This window comes from Chiloscyllium plagiosum, unplaced genomic scaffold (assembly GCF_037043375.1).
Source record: "Chiloscyllium plagiosum isolate Xiang-an unplaced genomic scaffold, Cpla_swu_hap1 HiC_scaffold_27, whole genome shotgun sequence".
Classification (NCBI taxonomy): Eukaryota; Metazoa; Chordata; class Chondrichthyes; order Orectolobiformes; family Hemiscylliidae; genus Chiloscyllium; species Chiloscyllium plagiosum.
The window spans coordinates 85461383-85474509 of record NW_028270165.1 but is presented as its reverse complement, the minus strand read 5'-3'; the positions used below and the strand labels follow the sequence as shown (position 1 = coordinate 85474509).

The following is a 13127-nucleotide window of genomic DNA, read 5'->3' as shown; positions in this document are numbered from 1 at the left end:
GTAGAGTGCCACAAGGATCTGTGCTGGGTCCACTACTTTTCATCATTTATATAAATGATTTGGATGTGAGCACAAGAGGTATAGCTATAAGTTTGCTGATGACACTAAAACTGGAGGTGTAGTGGACAGCGAAGAAGGTTACCTCAGATTACAACGAGATCTTGATCAGATGGGCCAATGGGCTGAGAAGTGGCAGATGGAGTTTAATTCAGATAAATGTGATGTGCTGCATTTTGGGAAAGCAAATCTTAGCAGTACTTATATACTTAATGGCAAGGTCCTAGAGAGTGTTGCTGAAAAAAAGAGGTCTTGGAGTGCAGTTTCATAGCTCCTTGAAAGTGGAGTCGCAGGTAGTGAAGAATAGGATAGTGATTAGATAGTGAAGAAGGCATTTGGTCTGCTTTCCTTTAATGGTCAGGGTATTGAGGACAGGAATTGGGAGGTCATGTTGCGGCTGCACAGGACATTGATGGAAATGTGTTGCTGGAAAAGCGCAGCAGGTCAGGCAGCATTTAGGGAACAGGAGAATCGACGTTTCGGGCATTCGCCCTTCTTCAGGAATGCACAGGACATTGGTTAGGCTACTGTTGGAATATTACATGCAATTCTGGTCTCCTTCCTATCAGAAAGATGTTGTGAAACTTGAAAGGGTTCAGAAAAGATTTACAAGGATATTGCTAGGATTGGAAGATTTGAGCTATAGGGAGAGGTTGAATAGGCTCGGGCTGTTTTCCCTGGAGTGTCAGAGGCTAAGGGGTGATCTTGCAGATATTGATAAAATCATGAGGGGCTTGGATAGGATAAATGGACAAAGTCTTTCCCCTGGGGTGGGGGAGTCCAGAACTAGAGGGCATAGGTTTAGGGTGAAAGAGACCTAAGAGGCAACTTCTTCACTCAGGGAGTGGTATGTGTATGGAATGAGCCGCCAGAGGAAGTGGTGGAGGCTAGTCTGGATGGGCATATGAATTGGAAGAGTTTGGAGGGATATGGGCAAGTTGCTGGCAGGTGGGACTTGATTGGGTTGGGATATCTGGTCGTCATGGATGAGTTGGACTGTCCATCTATGACATGGATGATGCTGTCCATCTATGACTGTATAACTCTAAGTGCACAATGTGCTGGCAGTCAATGCAGGCAGCCAATACATGTAATATTTTGTAAATTTCACTTTGCAAATCGAAGCAGGCTGACTCAAGATTGGGATACAGACAGACTCTGACCTCACTCCTTTCATGCATTATCTGAGCTGAGATGTCACCTTTTCTTATAAAAGCTTAAGTTATCTGGAGAAGGAGCCTGATAGGAAGTTCTGGGACTTGCATATTATTGATACCTGCAGCCCATTCTAAAAGATGAAAGACTTAACAATCCAGGTTTGTTCAGTATATAATTTCAGTGGCCGGACACTGTAATGTTTTTCCATAAATTCTGTGTCTTATGATCTTGTACTCCACAACCAACTGAATAAGACGCAGCACTCCAAAAGCCGGTGCTTTCGAAATAAACTTGTTGGACTGTAACCTTTTATTATGTTATATGTAACTTTGTCCAGGTTGGGGTGGATTCGCCATGTTAAATGACCCATAATGTTCTGTTTTGGATGGGTTCAGGTGGATTGGCAGTGTTCAGTTCCCCATATCGTCGAGGGATGTGCAGGTTAGGGTGGATTGGCTGTGCTAATTTACCCATAGTGCCCAGGGATGTGCAGGTTAGGGTGGATTGGCTGTGCTAATTTACCCGTAGTGTCCAGGGATGTGCAGGTTAGCATGGATTGGCTGTGCTAACTTAACCTACACATCCCTGGGCACTATGGGTAAGATGGATTCACTGTGCTAAATTCACTCTTTCATTAAGAGAGTGGTGCGTGTAAGGAATGAGCTGCCAGAGGAAATGGTGGATGCTTGTACAATTATGACATTGAAAGGCATCTGGATGGAACTATAAAATGGAAGGGTTGAGAGGGATATGGGCCAAATGCTGGCAAATGGGTCTAGATTAATTTAGAATATCTGGTTGGCATCGACGAGTTGGACTGTTTCCATGCTGTATATCTCTGACTCTGGCTTGCCACATCTGTATGTTCAGTTTCTCCCTGGTGTCGGTGTTAACGCCTTTGATGTCTCATTTTGCTCTCTCCTTTCCAGGGATGTTAACCACTTTATGTCTGGTTGTTCCTCAAGAACTTGCATTGCAAGTTCACCCTGAACTGACACTATTTTTTCAGCTTCCCAAAATCAGACCTGCTCACTCTCAGCAGTGGAGTTATCCAAAATTCAGAGAGATGTTAGTCTTGAAGTTTTTGCTGTTCTGCCCCTGTAAGATCCTGAATCAGCACCTTCAGGAAAATTAGTTAGAGCGGTGTGAGAACAAAGGGGGAGAGAGAGAGTGGAATGGTGCTTTCAATTTTCAGTGTGGAATAACAAAAGAAAAGAATGTTCTGCAGAAAGTAGAATTGCTTGTTCTGAATTTCTACCTTGCACTGACAGTCATGACTTTTGTAATCTCTTTTTACAAAGCATTTGATGATCTGAAAACGGAAGTTTCGAAATCAACAGATGAAGGGCTGATGCCCGAAAAATCAACTTTCCTGCTCCTCGGATGCTGCCGGACCTGTTGTACTTTTCCAGCGCCGCACTGTTCAACTCTGACTCTCCAGCTTCTGCAGTCCTCACTTCGACGTCAATGTCCGACAGTCACTCAATCCACCAGGACTGCAACAATTTTTGACTGTGATTCTGTGAGAAGGAGCAAAGCCTTTTGGTTCCTGTTGGAGCACGTCTTCAGCATCAATGGGACTGGATGAGAGACCCTACTGTTGCAGCGCACTGATTGTGGAACCTGAAGCAGTTATACGGCCTGGAAAGGGAAATTCACGGCAGGGAGGGGCTGTACATGCTTTTGTGTGCAGCTGAAGCTTCGGCCATGGAGAAACCCAATGGATCCTGCCCCGTGCAGAAACCGTGGAATTGTGGCATCTGCGGAAAAGGCTTCCGTGTCACTTCTATCCTGGAGACTCATCAGCGCAGTCATACTGGGGAGAGGCCATTCACATGCCCCGAGAGCGGGAAGGGCTTCAGCTATGCCTCCGACCTGGTGAGGCACCAGCGGGTCCACACCAGGGAGAGGCCCTTCAGCTGCCCCGAATGCGGGAAGGCCTTCAGCAATTCCTCTGACCTGGTGAGGCACCAGCGGGTCCACACAGGGGAGAGGCTCTTCAGCTGCCCCGAGTGTGGGAAGGGCTTTACCCAGGCCTCCACCTGGGTAAATAAATAAAAGTGAGAGGTTGCATTTTGCTAAACAAGGAAGGGCTGGACATAGTGAGTTTTGAGAAGATTTGTAGCTCATGTTGAGGTTTTGGATGTAGGTTTGCTTGCTGAGCTGCAAGGTTCATTTCCAGACGTTTCGTTACCTATTGGGTAACGTCTTCAGTGGGCTTCAGGCGAAGAATTTTCAGCTTTGCTATGTATAGTTAATGGTAGGTCCCTGGGTTGTGTTGTAGAACAGAGACACTTTGGCGGGGGAGGGGGGTGGAGTTAGGGGGTTCAGGTATATAGTTCTTTGAAAGTTGCATCACTGGTAGACAGGTGGTAAAGAAGGCATTTCGCACCATTGCCTTCACTGTCCATCCTATTGAGTACAGAAGTTGGGACATCATGCTGAGGTTGTACAGGATGTTGATGAGGCCACTTTCTGGGTACTGAGTACAGTTTTGGTGGCTCTGTGATAGGAAGAATACTATTAGAGAGAGTTCCATAAAGATTTACCAGGATGTTGCCAGGACTGGAGAGTTTGAGTTATAAGGAAAGGTTGGGACTGTCTTCATTGGAGTGTAGGGGGTTGAGGGGTGACCTTACTAAGATTTATAAAATCATTAGGAGTGGAGGTAAAGTGAATAGCAAAGAGCTCTTCCTTAAGACCATAAGACACAGGAGTGGAAGTAAGGCCATAAGTCCACTCCGCCATTTAATCATGGCTGACGGGCATTTCAACTCCACTTACCATACTCTCCCCATTGAGATACCAAGAATTTATCAATCTCTGCCTTGAAGACATTTAATGACCCGGTCTCCACTGCGCTCCATGGCAATGAATTCCACAGGCCCACCACTCTCTGGCTGAAGAAATGTCTCCTCATTTCCATTCTAAATTGACCCCCTCTAATTATCAGGCTCTGCCCATGGGTCCTAGTCTCCCTGCCTCATGGAAAAAAACTTATCAGCATCCACACTTTTTAAGCCATGCACTATCTTGTAAGTTTCTATTAGATCTCCCCTCAACCTTCTAAATTCTGATGAATATAATTCCAGGATCCTCAGCTGTTCATCGTCTGTTAGGCCTATGATACCAGTGATCATCGTGTGAATCTCCGCTGGGCACGCTCCAGTGCCACTATGTCCTTACTGAGGTGTGGGGCCCAAAATTGGACACAGTATTCTAAATGGAGCCTAACCAGAGCTCCAAGTCTCAGTAGCACATCGCTGCTTTTACATTCCAACTCTCTTGAGATAAATGACAACATTATATTTGCTTTCTTAAGCACGGACACAACCCGCAAGTCAAACTTTAGAGAATCCTGGACTAGCAGTCCCAGATCCCTTTATACTTTGGCTTTATGAATTTTCTCAATGATTAGAAAATAGTCCATGCTGTATTCTTTTTTCCGAACTGCAAGACCTCACATTTGCTTACATTGAATTTCATCAGCCATTTCCTGGACCACACTCCTAAACTGTCCAAATCTTTCTGCAGCCAACCCACCTCCTCAGAACTACCTGCCTGTCTGCCTAACTTTGTATCATCAGCGAACTTCGTGGGAATGCCCCCAGTCCCTTTATCCAGATCATTAACATATAAAGTGAACAGCTGCAGCCCCAACACTGAGCCCTGCGGGACACCACTTGTCACCAGCTGCCATTCCGAAAAAGAACCTTTTATCCCAACTCTCTGCCTTCTCTCGGGCAGCCTATCCTCAATCCATGCCAGTAGCTCAACTCGAATACCATGGATCCTCACTTTACTCAGCTGCCTCCTATGAGGCACCTTATCAAAGGCCTTTTGGAAATCTCGGTAGATGACATCCTCTGGGTTTCCCAAGTCTCACCTACTTGTTAACTCTTCAAGTTTGTCAGGCATGACTTCCCCTTACTAAATCCATGCTGACTTATTTTAATCCAACCATGCACTTCCAAGAATTTCGAAATCTCATCCTTAACGATAGATTTTAGAATTTTATCTACAACTGAGGTTAGGCTAATCGGCGTATAATTTTCCAGCTTTTGTCTTGATCCTTTCTTGAACAAAGGACTTACAACAGTGATTTTCCGATCATCTGGGACTTTCCCTGACTGCAGTGATTTTTGAAAGATTACAACCAACATCTCTGCTAATTCTTCAATCACCTCCATCAGAACGCTAGGCTGCAGCCATCAGGGCCAGGAGATTTCTCAATTTTTAGACCTATTAGCTTTTCGAGCACTTTCTTTTTTTGTAATGGCTACCATACTCAATTCTGCCCCTTAACGCTCCTTAATTGTTAGGATATTACTCATGTCTTCCACTGTGAAAACTGACACAAAGTATTTATTAAGTTCTTCAGCTATTTTCTTATCTCCCATCACTAACCTTCCTGCATCAATTTGGAGCAGCCCAATTTCTACTTCTGCCTCTGGTTTGTTTCTTATGTATTGCAAAAAAACTTTTACGATCATTTCTAACATTACTGGTCCGCTTACCTTCATATTTGATCCTCTCCTTCCTTATTTCTCTCTTTGTTATCTTCTGTTTGTTTTTGTAGTCTTCCCAAGCTTCTGATTTCCCAATGGTCTTGGCCACTTTATAGGCTCTCTTTTTCGTTGATACATTTCCTGACTTCCTTTGTCAGCCATGGCAGTCTTCTTCCCCACCCCCCACGCTGCCCGATAATCTTTATTTTTTGGGGGGATGAACCGCTGTACTGTGTCCTCAATTACACCCAGAAATTCCTGCCATTTGTTGCTTTACTGTCTTCCCCACTAGGCTCTGCTTCCAGTCAATTTTTGACAGTTCCTCCCTTATTGCCCTTTATTTAACTGTAACACCATTACATCTAATTTTGCCTTCTCTCTTTCAAACTGCACATTTGTGTCCAATTGCCAATTTGGGATAAAAAAGGCGGGAGTCACAGGGGAAAAAAATTGTGATTCCCGCCTTTTTTATCCCAAATTGGCAATTGGACACAAACTCTGTCAGTAACAACCGGCACCGGTCGCCATTGGTCAGGTGCGCTCTGATTGGGCGGAGCGTGGATGACGTGCGTCACTGAAGGAGGAGACGGAAAGAAGAAGAAAAACAAAGATGGCGGCGCGAGGCTGCGGTTTTCTCATCGACTCAGCGGGCGGTTTCTGACGGAGGGAGGGGGGCAGACAGGCATCGTTTACCTCAGAAAATACCTTTAAAATACATTTCAAATTAAAGCCAGAACTTTTCAAACAAAAGTTGTGAAGAAAAGGAGACAGTCCCCGGTGGGGTTTATTGTTTATTTGTGTATAATTCCCGGGGCCCGGGAAGGGGGAGGTGACGGTTACCGGGTGAACGAGGAAACAAATTAAAAATGTCGGCGGTGGAGGAGAGAGAGCCGGCGCCCGCGGCTTCTTCGGCGGCGGGAGGTGGAGGAGCAGCGGCGGCGGGGGGCAAAGTCCGGCGGAGCACAAGCTGGAGGAGAGGCTGCACTCGGTGCTGTGCTGGACCGTGAGCCTGGAGCTACCCGCGGCTTCACTCTACCAGGTACCGGGCTGGGCTGAGGGGGAACCCGGGGGATAAGGCGGATCGCCATTAGCCTGGAGCCACAATCACTCCCATTCCTAAAACAAACATAATTTCTATTAGAATCACTATCTAATTCTCCATACACCTTCTATAATCCATGTAGGAGGGCAGGCTGTACCATCTGACTGAACTGTTCCGATGTTAAATTGTGTATAAATATAGATATCTTTTTTTATAAAATATACAATGTTATTTAACACATTAGATGAAATACTGTCATCATGGGATTTGCAGCACTTTACAGCGCTGTAGAAGGTCACAGGCAATATTGTGTACGAGAGCCTATGTAAACCTCTATGGTTATGTTTTATAAATGTGATTTGAGGTAATTGCACGTAAAATGGGTCGGATTGTGTGTGTGTATGTAGGTATGTTATTTAGATCCTGGGGTTTTGTCTTGCCCAGTGATGTGATGGAAGGAGGGGAGTGGGGGTACTAATTAATCATTCTACCAAATCCAGCATTTTGTTGAAGAGTTTCATTTCTTTGCGATTGTCATCTTCCAAAGAATCAACCTACCCAGTATTTAAATGGACATGTGCACATGTATAGTTGTGTATGAATGCTGGAAATCTCTTTTTTTAAAAAAAAAATTCTTTACTTTATTTCCTGTTCTCCATGCATGGCGAATTGGACGTGTTTGATTTCTTTTTCTTGCAAGTGTTGTGAAAAGTAGTCTGATCATGTAAAAGTCGACCCTAGTTCTTCATAGACAACAGACCCATGTTTGTGAGACAGTGTGATGGCCGTCATGTTCCACTCCAGCTCTGCAGTCTGTCGGTTCTTCGGCTCTGTTCCTGTCTTCCAGTCCGTTGTCTGTATGCTCCACTCAGTTTTCAGAATTACCATAAATTGTTTTGCTTTATTCATCAGTTGAGCTTCTGCTTATGATACGGTATGAATCTTGACAGGCATGAATTTCAGCCCCTCAAGTAGTATCCAAGTAACAGTCGACCCCCTAAATTTAACCTTAAAAAGTAGTCAAAATTTGACTATTACTTGAGTATATACGATATAAATGAATTAATGTTCATTGCTTCTTCGCTTTACGCTATTTTGCCTTATGAAAGGTTTCATAGGAACGCTCCACTTTTGGATAGTGGGGAAAACCTGTATCAGTACAACACAGTCACAAGCCATTCTTATTTGGTTTAGGCACCCCTTTCAAGCCTGTGCCAATTCTTAATTCTCACTTGGACCTGCTATTTATTGCCCATGTGCGGTTTCTATCGTTTTGTTCATCTCGCGTTCATGTGTCTATCAAGATACACCTTAAACGTTGCTAAGATGCCTCCTTCCACCACCCATCACCCTTCTGCGTGAAAAACCTTCCCCTCCACTTCTCCTGTAGACTGCCCTCCTCTTGCCTTGAACCTGTGCCCTTTTGTTGTTGTTCTTTTCACTCTGGGGAATAAAAAAACCTCTGAGTAACATAGAATCCCTAGTGTGGAAAAGACCATTCGGCGCAACATGTGCACACTGACCCTGTGAAGAGTAACTGACACAGACTTATTCACCTCCTCCTATTACGCAACATTAGCCCTTGACTAAAGCACCCTCTCCCAGAGCATCCACGTCCTTCTGATAGCGTGGTGACCAGAACTGCATACAATATTCCGAATGTGGTTGAAATAAATAGCTGTAATGTAACTTGCCAACTCTCACACCCAGGAAAGGCAAGCGTCCTATGTGCCTTCTTGACCACCATACCCACCTCTGTTTCCACTTCCAGATCCCTCTGCATGCCAGTGATCCTAAGAGTTCTGTCATTTATTGTACAGTTCTTGTATTTCTTTCTCCCTTGTGGCTGTATCCAGCTTCCCCTTAATTCTACTCCCTCTTCATCTCTTTGCCCACTCATCACCCCTCCACACATCAGCATATCATAAGACCATAGGAGCTGAAATTAGGCCATTCATCCCATTGAGTCAACTCTACCATTCAATCGTGGCTGTTAACTTTCTCAAGCCCATTCGTCCCAGAACCCTTGATACTCAAGAACATTTCTGTCTCCATCTTAAATCTGCTCAATGACCTGGCCTCCACAGCCTTCTGTGGCTGTGAATTCCATAGATACACCACTCTCTGGCTGAAGAAGGCTTTCCTTATCTCCCAACTAAAGGGTCTTCCTTTTCTTCTTAAGGCTGTACTCTCGGGTCCTACTTTGTCCTAACAATGGAAACATCTTCCCAACATCCACTCTGTCCAGGCCGTTCAATATCCTGTAGGTTTCAATTGTAACCCCCCTCATCCTTCTAAACTCCATATAGTCCCAGAGTCCTCAAAAGTTCCTCATATGTTAAACGTTTCATTCCTGGGACCATTCTCGTGAACCTCCTCTGAACACCCTCCTGGGCCAATACATCCTTGCTAATAGGAGGCTCAAAACTGCTCACAATGCTGCAAATGTGGCCTGACCAGAGCCTTCTAGAGTCTCAGAAGTACATCCCTGCTTTTGTATTCAAGTCCTGTCAAAATAAATGCCATTATTGCATTTGCCTTCCTAACTAGTGACTCAACCTGCAAGTTTACTTTGAGAAAATCCTGGACATGAACTCCCAAGTCTCTTTGCACTTCGGATTTCTGTATTTTCTTCCCATAATCCTTCTGTTCCAACAGTGACTGTCTGGTGTCAGGGCAGCACTAGTGATTTCCTGACATGTGGATTGTATTTGGGGATACCAAGGAATGTCAGGAACTGCGAGTATCTCAGGAGCAGTCGTTATTCCTGGAAGAGGCAGACAGGAATGTGGTGTGGTCCTGTAAACTCCAGAACTTTGATAACTTCATGAGTCAGCAATAACGCTTTCTGGACCAAGAAACGAAAGGGCCAATGAGAAACTGCTACAAGGGAGTCAACAAATAACACAGATTAACTATCGCTGGGAAGAAGGAGGCAAAACAATGAGCTGTTTCTTTGGACAGATGAGATAATGGTGTTTAATAACTGTGTGACAAAAGGACAATTAATTCTGCTTGTAGAAGGAAGGCCTTGGTGTAGAGGGCATACAAGGAGCAGGAAAATCAACATTTCGGGCAAAAGCCCTTCATCAGGAATCCTGTATTCCTGATGAAGGGCTTTTGCTCGAAACGTCAAGTTTTCCTGCTCCTTGAATGCTATCTGAACTGCTGTGCTTTTCCAGCACCAATCTAATCTCGACTCTGGTTTCCAGCATCTGCAGTCATTGTTTTTACCTTGGCGTAAAGGGGTTAATTGCAGGACAGGCTGTTTCAAACAGATGGAAAACTCTCAAGGATAAGAAGGTAAGCTACAGAGCTGAGGTCTCCAGAAGTGTGGGGAGATGGTGTTAGAATCTAAAGAAACGTTACACCGCAAATCTGAAAGTGACGGAACTCCACCAGAATTCAACTCCAGAACGTTTCACCTGTAGTGCTTGGAAGAACAACCCTGCATCAAACCCCTGTAAACTTCCAGAGATGGGCACTGTTGGTAGAAACAATGTTAAATTCCGCCATCATTTGGGTGATAGCCAAGATTTGGGGGGTGAGGGTGAACTTGCTTACTTGAGGGGTTTTATATTTTGGTTCCTACCTACAATAAAGTGTAAATTATGATTCAACAGTTGGTGGTCTGTGCAGTTTCTGAGTCAGTATTCAAATTAAAGCGATTCACCCACAATCAGAGTGAGAGGCTAGGATTAATAATGACTCCTTTGCATTCAGCAGGACGGCACGTCAATACTGTTATAAAGCGAATGCTGAATCCCCTCCCCTCTGTGATCTCAAACCGAAACACCAAAAGAGGAGTGCATTGCCCTATAATCAGAAAATTAGTGTGAAAAGTAGTGTCATCTGCTCTAGTCTTAAAAACAAAAATAAATCCCTGACACTTTAAAAATCAACAAAAAGCAATTTACATATCAACTTGAATGATGAACAACTGAACTAAGCTATTAACAAACCTAATAAATCCCTTCGAACTACTGACGATTCTGGCATGAAACAGGATTTTTGTCATATGCTGTTCCAGTAAATACAAGACCCACTAAAACAACAAGAAATAGAATTTAGTCTCTCAGATTACATCTTCCAGAATATTCTAAGCATCCTTCTATTGAATCTTTTGTCAGGAATGCCTCCTGCAATTCCTGCTCTTCTGTTTTTTTTGTAAATGATGCTGTCTCATTCACAGCTGACTGTCAGAGCTGATGTCTCTCTCTAGTGCTGAGGACTCTTAGCTCTAGCAATGGGGAGTTAGCTCTGGGGTTCTGTCCAACTGTCCCCTTCTATTATACCCTTGATACCATATTGAGTTTTTACAATAGGATTGGTCCTCTGTTGTCCAAACCATCAGATTTAAATTTAATAGATATTGGTAGCCAAAGGACCGGATTTAAATTGATTGGCTAAAAAAGTCATTATCTTGGCCTGTTAACTGTACAACATTGTGATAGAAATGTTTCTGTTTGTGTGATGATGTTACTCATCAGAAGATTATGTCATCTTGATTTTTTTTCCCCAAGAGGGGTTGTAAAAGGCAGAGGGTCCGATTCGACTGGGCTAAGGGACTTCACTAATGGCCAACAGATGTTGGCAAAGGCAACAATCGGAAAAAGGTTTGAGATTTTTTTTTCTGAAACACTTCTACAGCGAAACAGTCTGTAAGGTCACCCCCCAGCCTCTGACCCTCCAGGGAAAATAGACTGGGGCTATTTCAGCCTCTTGCAACAGCTCAAACCCTCCAACCCTGGCAATATCTTTGTAAATCTTTTCAGAACCCTTTCATGTTTCACAACTTGTTACAAACATGTCGACTAATTCAGAGAAGCCTCTCAATTACAGCTGGAAATAGAGAAAGTGTGTTTAATCATGAGTCATGACTCAAGGCTGTATTAATCTTTTATTGTGAAGTTTTACTCCTACATCTCCAAACAGTGCATACAAACCTGGCCAGAAGGGAGTGATTGAAAAAATATGTGGGGCAAAAATTTTAGAGTGTGGCTTGTGTATGGAATGAGCTGCCAGTGGAAGTGGTTGAGGTAGGTACATTAACAACATTTAAAAGACATTTGGTCAAACACATGGAGAGGAAAGGCTTAGAAGGATAGTGGCCATGTGCAGGGAAATGGGGTTACTGTTGATGGACATTTTGGTCGGCATGGACCAGTTTGGGCCGATGGGCCTGTCTCCGCGGAGTAGCACTGACACGTGTCTCTTTGTCTCTCCAACAGTTTTGAGTTTTCAGATGAGCATCTCACTTAGTCACACAGAATAAAATCCGATCTCATTAGTCAAATCTGATGTGGAAGTGCTGATGTTGGATTGGGCTGGACAAGGTCAGAAGTCAAATGGCACCAGGTTAGAGTCCAACAGGTTTATTTGAACTCAAGATTTCAGAGCACTGCTCCTTTGTCGGTGAAGTGATGAAGCAGCAGCATTGAAGAAGGAGCAATGCTCCTAAAGCTTGTAATTTCAAATAAACCTGTTGGTCTGTAACCTGGTGTTGTGTGATTTCTGATATCTTCAGCTGTGGGTTTGTGTCGAACTTAATGGGATATTTTGTCCAACTCGGCATTTTTAAACAGTATCACTTGGAGGGATTCATTTGAAACCTTTCAAGAGGTGAGTTCAACAAGACTGAACTATTCAAAGTTACTTGGACTCAATTTTAAAACTTACATCAGGACCAGTAGACATAGAGATGTACAGCACAGAAACAGACCCTTCGGTCCAACTCATCGACGCTGACAAGACATCCTAAAATAATTTGGTTCCATTTGTCAGTATTTGGCCCATTATCTTTCTGAACCCTTCCTGTTCATGTCCGAAACCAGATGCCTTCTCAGTGGTATAATTGTACCAGCCTCCACTTTCTCTGGAAACTCATTCCATACATGCACTACCCTCTGCGTGAAAACATTGCCCCTTACGTCCCTTTTAAATCTCTCACCCAGCCAAATGGCCTCTCCCTGCAGCTCAAACCCTCCAACCCCCGGCAACATACTGGTAAATTGTTTCTGATACAGAAGTCAATGTTTTGGGAAGAACCCTTCTTCAGTCCTGAAGGAGGGTTAATTCCCAAAATGCTAACTTCACCTCCTAATGCTACCTGGCTTGCTGCGTTCTCCCAGCCTCCTGCTTGCCTACTTTGGATTCCAGCAACCACAATTATTTTTTGTTTCTAACAAATGGTGGAGCAGACTCAATGGGCTGAATGGCCTCATGTCTGCTCCAGTGGTCTTAGATTTCTGCGGATTCTTAGGAACGTGCAGTCCCAGACTCCGAGTAATGTCGCCCACTGGAAGCAAAGTTTATGGAATCACAGAATCCCTACAGAATGTAAACAGGCCTTTTGGACCAAC

General features: G+C 44.0%; 1 protein-coding gene across 1 annotated transcript in view; it reads right to left on the bottom strand.

The window, feature by feature from the left end:
* The window catches only part of LOC148144829 (uncharacterized), a 167782-nt gene that overhangs the window by 127657 nt on the left and 26998 nt on the right, over positions 1-13127 (bottom strand). The window lies entirely within an intron of this gene.